Here is a 10211-nt window from a genome sequence, read left to right on the forward strand (position 1 = left end):
GGGGGGGGGGGGGGGAAATAGGGTGGCCAGCTCCAGGTTGGGAAGTTCCTGGAGATTTGAGGGGTGGAGCCTGGAGAGGGTGGGGGTTCAGGAGGGGAGGAACTTCAGTCAGGTCTAATGGCATAGATTCCACCTTCCAAACCAGCTATTTCCTTCATAAGAACGACCATTGCCAACCTCCAGGTGAGGGCTGGAGATCACCCAGAATTACAACTGTTGTCCAGGGGAGAGAACCCTGGATAAAATGGCTGCTTTGGAGGGTTGAGTCTATGGCATTATACTCTACTGAGGCTGCTTGCCTCCCCAAGCCTCACTGTCCCAAGGCTCCACTGTCCCAAATCTCCAGGAATTTCCCAACCTGTACCTAGGAGCCCGAAGGTGAGTTATGAATGGAGGTTTAAACACCAGTTTTTTGGCCAACAGATTTTGTCACTGCAGACTTTCAGGGGTCTTTTTGGCCAACAGATTTTGTCACTGCAGACTTCTAAATCAGGGGTCTCCAGCGTGGTGCCCATGGGTGCTGTGGCGCCTGCTGACACCTTTCCTGGTGCCCGCCAAGTGTTTTTGGAAAGTGGGCAGGATCATGTGGCCCTGAAATCATGCCCAGCATGATTTCTGATTGGTCACTGTACATTTGATTGGCTGTGTGGATTTTGGTAAACTTTGCTTTGGCGGCAGCTGCCACAAACAGTACAAGGATATTCTTCACTGTGTGACTGAAGGTAAGATGTGGCACCCCTCTTCTTGCTGGCTTTGCCTCCTGCAGCAGGCGTTTTGGGGGCAGCCATTTTGGGCCTGCAGCCACCACGCTGTGTCAGAATCCCAAAGGTGCCCCCAGGCTCAGAGCGGCTGGAGACCCCTGTTCGAGACGCTGTACTCATGGCTCACCAAGTCTTGGCAAGCCAGTGTGAGGCAGATTTGAATCCCTGCTCTACCATGGAAGCTTGCTGAGTGACCTCGGCCAGTCACGCACTCCCAGCCCCACCTACCTCACAGGGTTGTTGTGAGCATGAATAGAGGAGAGGAGAATGATAGGCCCCTTTGCAGATTGGGGAGAAAGGTGATATATAAATGAAGTAAACAAACAGTTAGTTGTGGGGACTGACAAAATCTGATGCAAAAGGAGAATCCACACATTCTTCCATTTTGATGTAGTGGCTAAGTGCGCGGACTCTAATCTGGGAGAACGGGGTTTGATTCCCCACTCCTCCACTTGTACCTGACTGAATGACCTCAGGCAAGCCATTGTTCTGGCACAGCTGTTCTTGAGAAAGGAGTTTCTGTCTGAGCTCTCTCAGCCCCTCTTCCCTCCCAGGGTGTCTGTTGTGGGGAGGGGAGGGGAAGGGAAAGGAGATTGTAAGCCGCTCTGAGGCTCCCTTGGGTAGTGAAGGGCAGGGTATAAATCCAATCTCCTCTTCTTCTTCATTTATGTGTAGAATGTGGGCTGTGGCTGTTGGTGCGCAGGCCTTCCTTTTGCAAGGAAGCCACGGAATGCACATGATGTGTCAACGTCTAACTCCAGAGGCACCTTTGAGACCAACAAAGTATTTATTCCTAGTATAAGCTTCCGTGGCTGTCAGTGTATCATGACGTATCACACCTACCTTCCAAAGGAGCACATGCAGGCACACATCCGATGGAGTGTGCATGCTCACGAAAACTTATACCGGGAATAAAACTTTGTTGCTCTCAGAGGTGCCTCAGTTTTCAAACTTTGTTTGGCTGCTTCAGAGCAACATGACCACCCACTGGAATCTATGATATGTCAAGTTTGTCTGCTGCAGCAAAATTGTTCAGCGGTAGTGGTGCCTCAAAAGACTAAGAAGTTTTATGTTTTACTGTAATTTTCATTCTGGGTCTCCCCATTGTCACTGTGTGTGTGTGTGTGTGTGCGTGTGTGTGTGAAGTGCCCTCAAGTTGCTTCCATCCTCTGACAACCATATGAGTTAATGTCCCCCCCAATCACCCTATCTTGCAAACCGAAGGCAGTGGCCTCCTCGACTGAGTCAGTCCACCCCATGTTCTTTCTTCCCACTGCTTCCACTTTTTCCTAACAGTATTGTCTTTCCCAGGGAGGGACTCCTGCCTTCTCATAATGTGACCATCAGTATGACAGTCTCAGCCGTGGGACCACTTTCCTTTTTGCCCTTTATATAGGCCCACAAACGACATCTCCCACATTTCTCCCCACCAGGGATGGAAACTGGTCCTGCTCCTGAGAAGCAGGAATCCGCAGGGATCCAGCCAACAGGCAGATTCCCGCCCCGCTAAGTCCAAGTACCAGCGTTCGTGCGCCTTGGTGTTTAGTCATGCCGGCCACATGACCGTGGAAACGTCTTCGGACAGCGCTGGCTCTTCGGCTTTGAAACGGAGATGAGCACTGCAACCCTAGAGTCGGACTCGACTGGCTTTCGAGCAAGGGAACCTTTACCTTTACCTTTTAAGTCCACGGAAGAGGGCTCAGTCGGATCCTGCCCCCCTGCAGCCGGCCTCTCCTTGGAAGTAAAGTGCCCCCATGCAGGAGGGGAGATCCTCAAACCAAGGCATTTTTTCTCCCTGTACAAAGGGGAGGGGGCAGGACTCACAGGGAAAGTCGCCCTGCCACCCCCCCCCCCCCCCCCCCCAGCAGGAGGAAAAAAATCTGTCCTATTGCATTGTTGCCTGCAAGAAGTATAAATTTGTTCAGGAAAAAACCCCTAGGATTAGAAAGGTCGTCAATTTCAAACGGGCATTGACCTGAATCTAGTGACTTTCCTGCTCAAGAAGACAATGTCCTTAAAATTCACTGGCTTGTCCGTTTTGCATTTCCCAGTAATAACCTTGAGAGGGGTGTCTATCTCTGTGTGTTTCTGAATTAAAATCGTTTGCATCTTGCACTAAGGGCCGGGCCCGAGCCACTGCCCCCTGTATATATCCAATATAGGGGGCAGTGCCCGAGCTCCCTCCGGGTGGCTTCCCCCTTTTTTCAGCTCAACCCCCCGGTTTTCTGAGCGAGCCGAACAGCCTGGAGGTTCCCCGGGGGGCGCAGCCCTGTGCGGAGTGACTCCCGAGGAATCCCACTGAGCTGCGTTACGGGGCGCCTCCGAGGGCAGCCGGGCCCAAGTCCAGCCCAGCGGGGTGTGTGTGTGTCTGAGCGCTGCTCTCGACGGGGAGGGCGGGAGGAGGCGCCTCCTTTTTCCTGGCTCTGCAGCTCTGAAAGGGTTAACACCGCCGAGCTCTTGGCTAGAGAGGCCGATCGAGGGAGGGAGGTGCTTTTTCCGGGGGGGCACCGGAAGTGCTGGCTTCTGAGCGGGGGGAGAGAGATCCGGGAGGAGGGAGGGGGATTCAGCGGGGCCGCGGCAGAGAGAGAGGCCGGCAGCAGCCGGATCCGGGGAAGGTCTCCTCCCGGGTAAGTCGCCATCGCAGTCTGGGGAGACGGACGTTCCGCTCTCGTGGGGCTTTGGGGCGGGATTCCTTACTTTTAAAACGTAACTTTCCTGTGTCTGTTTTCACTTGTTACCCCAAAGGGAGAATCTGAATGTTGGACATGGAAACAAATTCTCCGCCTCGGAGGGAGGCCCAGGAAGAAGACTCCGGGCGTGATCACGGGGGTGGGGTGGCTGGCTTGGGTGGGAAGGGAACCCTTCGGGCCGAAGGGGCTGCCCCGATCCCTCCCCTTTCGGCCGGTGCTTCTCCCTCCCATCTGCAGTTTCCCCGGGGGTGGGGCTTATTTGCATTCTTTTATTTATTTACATTAATTATAGTCCGCCCTTTAGTGGGACTCTGTACAATCAGTACATTCAGAAAATTATGCAATAGGATTTGGGTTGGAGAACTGGCCAGAAACCTGAGAAACATTGTTGGAGGAAAGCATAACTGTTAACGTAGCATAGCAGGATCCTGCTTACAGCACACTAAACAGTCATTTAGACCCCCATGGTCTTCTAATGATGTACCCGAGTAACCTTGTGAAGCCTTTTCTCCAGTGCCACCCTATTGCTTGCTTAGAAAAGCCCTCTTGAATAATTCAGTTCTGCTTAGTCTGTGGGAAGGAGGGCGAGTGGGGGCCTTCCTGACCCCCTCAGGCAGACCATTCCTGGGGGCCAGAACGGAGAAGGCCCGAGAGGGCCCCTGTCCAGGCCAGCCAGCGGAGGGACTGCAGAAGGTCAATAATAGGCCTGCTCCATCTAGCTCCTGATAATGGCCCAGCCCTTGCCTTCTGCACCAGCTGGATCTTCTCAATTGGTTTCATGCAGTGTACAGGGCATTGATCTAGTTTAGTCTCCATGTCACTGTGGCATGGATCCTGGTGGCCGGATCAGCTGCATCAAGGGAAGGGGTCATTTTTTGAGCTAGGCTGAGTTGGGAGAACCATTAACTTCTCCAGCAATAAGGTTGGGTCCAGTGTAACACTGAGGCTCTTAACTGAGTCAGCGAGGGTTAGCTGAAGCCCATCAAAAGTGAGGAACAGAAGAACGTGCCCTTCCCCGAGATGGGATTACGGCCATCAGCTCTGACTGTGATCTGTGAAGGATCCATCCTCCTTATACTGGTTAGGATTCTGGTCTTTGATGTTGACCATGTTTCCGTCCTTCCAGAATAATTTTTCTTTTTCCTTGGATTTCTTTCCTTCCCCACATAGATATCATAGAATCATAACATCATAGAGTTGGAAGGGACCTCCAGGGTCATCTAGTCCAATCCCCTGCACAATGCAGGAAATTCACAAATACCTCCCCCTCCACAGTCTCCATGTCACTGTGGCATGGATCCTGGTGGCCGGATCAGCTGCATCAAGGGAAGGGGTCATTTTTTGAGCTAGGCTGAGTTGGGAGAACCATTAACTTCTCCAGCAATAAGGTTGGGTCCAGTGTAACACTGAGGCTCTTAACTGAGTCAGCGAGGGTTAGCTGAAGCCCATCAAAAGTGAGGAACAGAAGAACGTGCCCTTCCCCGAGATGGGATTACGGCCATCAGCTCTGACTGTGATCTGTGAAGGATCCATCCTCCTTATACTGGTTAGGATTCTGGTCTTTGATGTTGACCATGTTTCCGTCCTTCCAGAATAATTTTTCTTTTTCCTTGGATTTCTTTCCTTCCCCACATAGATATCATAGAATCATAACATCATAGAGTTGGAAGGGACCTCCAGGGTCATCTAGTCCAATCCCCTGCACAATGCAGGAAATTCACAAATACCTCCCCCTCCACCGTGACCACCGTTCCACACCCAGAAGATGAGAAAAAACCCAAACTGGGCAGGAGAAAAACTGCTTCCTGATCCCAAAGTGGCAATCAGCATTTCCCTGGGTGTGTAAGAAAGGGCCACAAGAACTAAGCACTGAGGCAACTCTTCCTGCCCTCCCTTTCATGAGCTGCCTAAATTCACACAATCAGCATTGCTGTCAGATGGGGCCATCTAGCCTCTGTTTGAAAACCTCCAGAGAAGGAGAGCCCACCGCTCCCAAGGAAGCCTGTTCCACTAAGGAACCACTCTGTCAGGAAGTTCTTTCTAATGTTTAGCCAAAAACTCTTCTGATTTAATTTCAACCTGTTGGTTCTGGTCCGACCCCTGGGGCAACAGAAAACAGCTTTGCTCCATCCTCTATATGACGAAGTATTTTTTCAAAAATATATATTTGTGTGTATGTGTGTGTGTTATATGTATGTATGTACATATACATATGTATGTATATATATATATGTGTGTGTGTGTGTGTATATATGTATATGTATTGTTTAATATAAAAGCTATAACAAAAAAAGCTAAATAAACTAAGAGAAGAGAGAAAAAAATCAACACAGGACCTAACAGGACTTTATCCAACAAACTGGCATCTGCAATTGGATCCATCTCAAATTATTTCTTCAGTGTGAATCTTGAAGAGAAATAATTTATAAAACAATTGACTGATTGGGTCTCAATACACTGAAATAATTTGAAATTTTAAAAAGTTCGAAAATGCAGTTTAGACACAAAAATAATGCAAAACCAGATTAGAGATATACAAATTTCAGCAATCTATATATCTAATTCCCAACATGCCCCCTCCATGCGGATATCTAAATCAGCACATCGGGGGCACTTGGGGGGCAGGGAGGTTTTCCTGCACATTTGGGGCAATCCCCATATGTGCAGAAAAATCTGAAAACTTGGAAAAAATATGTGGGGGATATTTAAATCCCCCCCAAAGTAAAAGAGAATGGCTTCGCCGCTGCTGCCACCAGGGAGGGAGAGGGGACGGGGGCAGGAGAACTGCTGCTGCCGCTGGGGGGGGGGAGAAAGTTCGGTGGGCTGGCCAGGCTTGGCAGGCTGAGTTCAGGCCTTGCCGCCGTTGCCATGGGGAGCAGGGAAGGTTTGCCGGGCCCAGTGGCTCGGAGCTGCACGGACGGGCCTTGCCGTCGGGGCCAGGCAGGGGCAGGGGAGAAGGCGAGAAGGCTCACCTGCGGCAGCTTCCTCCTCTGTGTGGAGCTTCCCCCCCCCCCCACCACTACCGGGGGTCCCCCTCAGAATAATTAAAGAAGTAAATATTTATTTAAAAATGTCGGTGTGATTATCATGGCAGGAGCTTTGGTTTGGTTTGGTCAGGGCTCAGTTTCAGCAGTTTTTCTGTCATTGGAATCTTAGCCTCTTTAGAAATTGGTGTTTTGTGTCCTGGCATCACATGTCTCTGTCTGCTGTTTGATTGAAATCAAGGTCTTAAGTAAAATAGTTGAGTTTGAGTTTGAAGAGCTGGAATCCAATAACTGGGATACTCCTGTGGGAGGGTGAGGGCCCACCTGCCTGTTTGTAAACTTGATGGGGGATGCGGTGAGTGAGGGACCGTCCGGAGTTGAAGTTTCCATAGGTGTCCCACTGCTGGATTCTGAAAGACTCAGGAGATTAGCCGATTCTTGTTTCATACTAGTTGGCATGGGGGCAAATGTTGGTCTCACTGTTCAACTGTGTATTAGTTGAGACAGATATGTTCGATGGTTCCTTCAGATTAGATGAATTAGTCGTGGATTGCTCTGCCCCCTTCAATAGTGGGCTTTTCTGGATTGTCCCATAGGTGTACGTTGGGAGAAGATCCCTTTACGTCTCTTTTGATCTGATTTGGAAGGCTCTACAACATGTGCCATATTTACCACCTCTGTCAGTAATGGTTTCTTCCATTCCTCTGCGAAGACTCTGACAGGGCTTATATGAAAGAGAGCAAGAAATCTCCTCATTCTCAACAACGTAAGAGGAATAGTAGATTGCTTGATTGTTAATAACACTCGCCAATAGGGGGGAGTGGCAGGGAGTCTCATTGTTTGCTCAGGAGCAGCGGGCTCAGTGAACGGGTGATTTCTGTTCACCAAGCGACCTTCATTTACAGGGTTCCGAGCAATTAGCAATACTATCTGGTTGTGTCGCAGGGTTAAACTGTCTGTCGTCCCAGTTGAATGTAATCCTCCACTCCTCTGCCTTTTTGCTGAGGAGGCAATGGTTCTGTTCGGTATCCTCTGACTGACTGCACCTTGCATTCCAAATTCATTTAACACATCTCTGAGGGCATCCAGTTGAGTTCAGATTTTGTTATGTTGTTGGAAAACAGCTACCATGGTGTCTGCAGTGAGTATACATTGGCCTCCTGCAGACTTCAGCAGATCATCTTTGAGTGTTTCTCCCACATTTTCTCCCGGAGCTGCCATATCTAAATCAATGGTCTTTAGATTAGCTGCTGGGTGGCAAGCCAGCTTCCTCTCTTTCAATCCCTGCTGTATCGTCCTCATTTGAGTACTTAGTTGTAGCATTTCAGTACTTTGCTCTTTTAGTGCATCCCTATCTTCAGCTTTTATCTTAGGGGAGATAAGAACATAAGAGATGCCAATGTTGGATCAGGCCAAAGGCCCATCCAGTCCAACACTCTGTGTCACACAGTGGCCAGAAATACCAGTGCCATCAGGAGGTCCACCAGTGGGGCCAGGACATTAGAAGCCCTCCCACTGTTGACCCCCCCCAAGCACCAAGATGACAGAGCATCACTTGCCCCAGAGTCCCCATCTATACCTTGTGGCTAATAGCCACTGATGGACCTCTGCTCCATGTGCTTATCTCATTCCCTTTTGAAGCTGTCCATGCTTGTAGCCGCCACCACTTCCTGTGGCAGTGAATTCCAAGTGTTAATCACTCTTTGGGTGAAGAAGTACTTCCTTTTATCCGTTCTAACCCGACCGCTCAGCAATTTCATGAAGTGCCCATGAGTTCTTGGATTGTGACAAAGGGAGAAAAGTACCTCTTTCTCAACCTGCTCTTTCCCATGCATAATCTTATAAACCTCAATCATGTCACCCCTCAGTCGTCGTTTCTCCAAGCTAAAGAGCCCTAAGCGCTTTAACCTTTCCTCATAGCGAAAGTGTTCCAACCCTTTTATCATTCGAGTTGCCCTGGTCTGCACTTTTTCCAAAGCTATAATATCCTTTTTAAGGTGTGGTGACCAGAACTGCACACAGTATTCCAAATGAGGACGCACCATTGATTTATATAGGGGCATTATGATATTGGCTGATCTGTTTACAATACCCTTCCTAATAATCCCCAGCATAGCATTGGCCTTCTTTATTGCAGTCACACACTGTCTCGACATTTTCAGTGAGTTATCTACTACAACTCCAAGATCTCTCTCTTGATCAGTCTCTGCCAGTTCAGACCCCATCAACGTGTATTTATAGTTAGGATTAATGCTAGTTTTTCCTCCGGCTATCTTCAAAGTATTCCAGGGTGCTATAATTGTCCTTAAGTTATCTTGCTGGCGCTGGACTTCAGTATGATCAAAGAGAATATTTTGTATTATCAATTAAAAGGTAGAGCCTTGAGTAAGCTGCTGCTGCTCCGTCACCATCCCAGGACTCAAAGTCCACACCACCTGCCCTTCAAGTATTTGAAGATGGTGATCATATCACCTCTCAGTCGTCTCCTCTCCAGGCTAAACACACCCAGCTCCTTCAACCTTTCCTCATAGGACTTGGTCTCCAGACCCCTCACCATCTTTATTGCCCTCCTCTGGACATGCTCCATCTCGTCTATATCTTCCTTAAATTGTGGTGCAAAACTCAACACAATACTCTAGGTGAAGTCTAACCAGAGCAGAATAAAGTGGTACCATCACTTCACATAATCTGGACACTGCAGTTCTGTTGATACAGCCCGAAATCACATTTGCCTTTTTAGCAACTGCATCACACTGCTGAGTCATGTTCAGTGCATGGTCTACTAAGACCCTTAGATCCTTTTCGCACATACTACTTCCAAGACAAGTCTCCCCCATCCTATAATTATGCATGTGATTTTTCCTACCCAAATGCAGATCTTTACAAATATCCCTGTTGAAATTCATTTTATTTGTTTTAGCCCAGTTTTCCAGCCTGTCAACATCATCCTGTATCCTGACTCTTTCTACTGTATTTGCTACCCCTCCCAATTTAGTATCATCTGCAAATTTAATAAGCATTTCCTCTATCCCTTCATCCAAATAACTGATAAAGATGTACGAAACAGGTCCCAGGACAGATCCTTGAGGCACTCCGCTTGTCACTCCTCTCCAAGAAGACGAGGAACCATTCACAAGCACTCTTTGGGTGCGATCTGTCAACCAGTTACAGATCCACCTAACAGTCATAGGATCCAAACCATATTTTTCCAATTTGTCAACAAGAATATTATGTGGAACCTTATCAAAAGCCTTCCTGAAATCAAGATAAACTATGTCTATAGCATTCCCCTGATCCAGCAAGGTAGTAACTTTCTCAGAAAAAGAGAGATTCAGTTAGTCTGGCATGACTTGTTCTTGAGAAATCCATGCTAGCTCTTCGTAATTACAGCCATCCTTTCTAAATGCTCAAGTACTGTCAGTTTGATGATTTTGTTCTAAAATTTCCCCAGGTATAGACATCAAGCTGATGGGTCGGTAGTTACCCAGATCCTCCTTTTTTTCTTTATTGACGACAGGGACAACATTTGCCCGCCTCCAATCTTCTGGCACCTCACGTTCTCCCAAGAATTCTCAAAAATAATGGACAGAGGCTCAGAAATTACATCTGTGAGTTCTTTCAGTACCCTTGGATGCAGTTCATCTGGCCCCGAGGACATAGTCTCATTTAAAGAAACTAGGTGTTTATGTACTACCCCTATGCCGATCCTAGGCTGCAGCTCCCTTCCCTCACCATGTGTTCTGCTTTTGCCATGTTGAACACCATTTCCCCTGCAA

The sequence above is a fragment of the Gekko japonicus genome, unplaced genomic scaffold (assembly GCF_001447785.1).
Source record: "Gekko japonicus isolate JY-2015 unplaced genomic scaffold, Gekko_japonicus_V1.1 scaffold3349, whole genome shotgun sequence".
NCBI classification, from domain to species: domain Eukaryota; kingdom Metazoa; phylum Chordata; class Lepidosauria; order Squamata; family Gekkonidae; genus Gekko; species Gekko japonicus.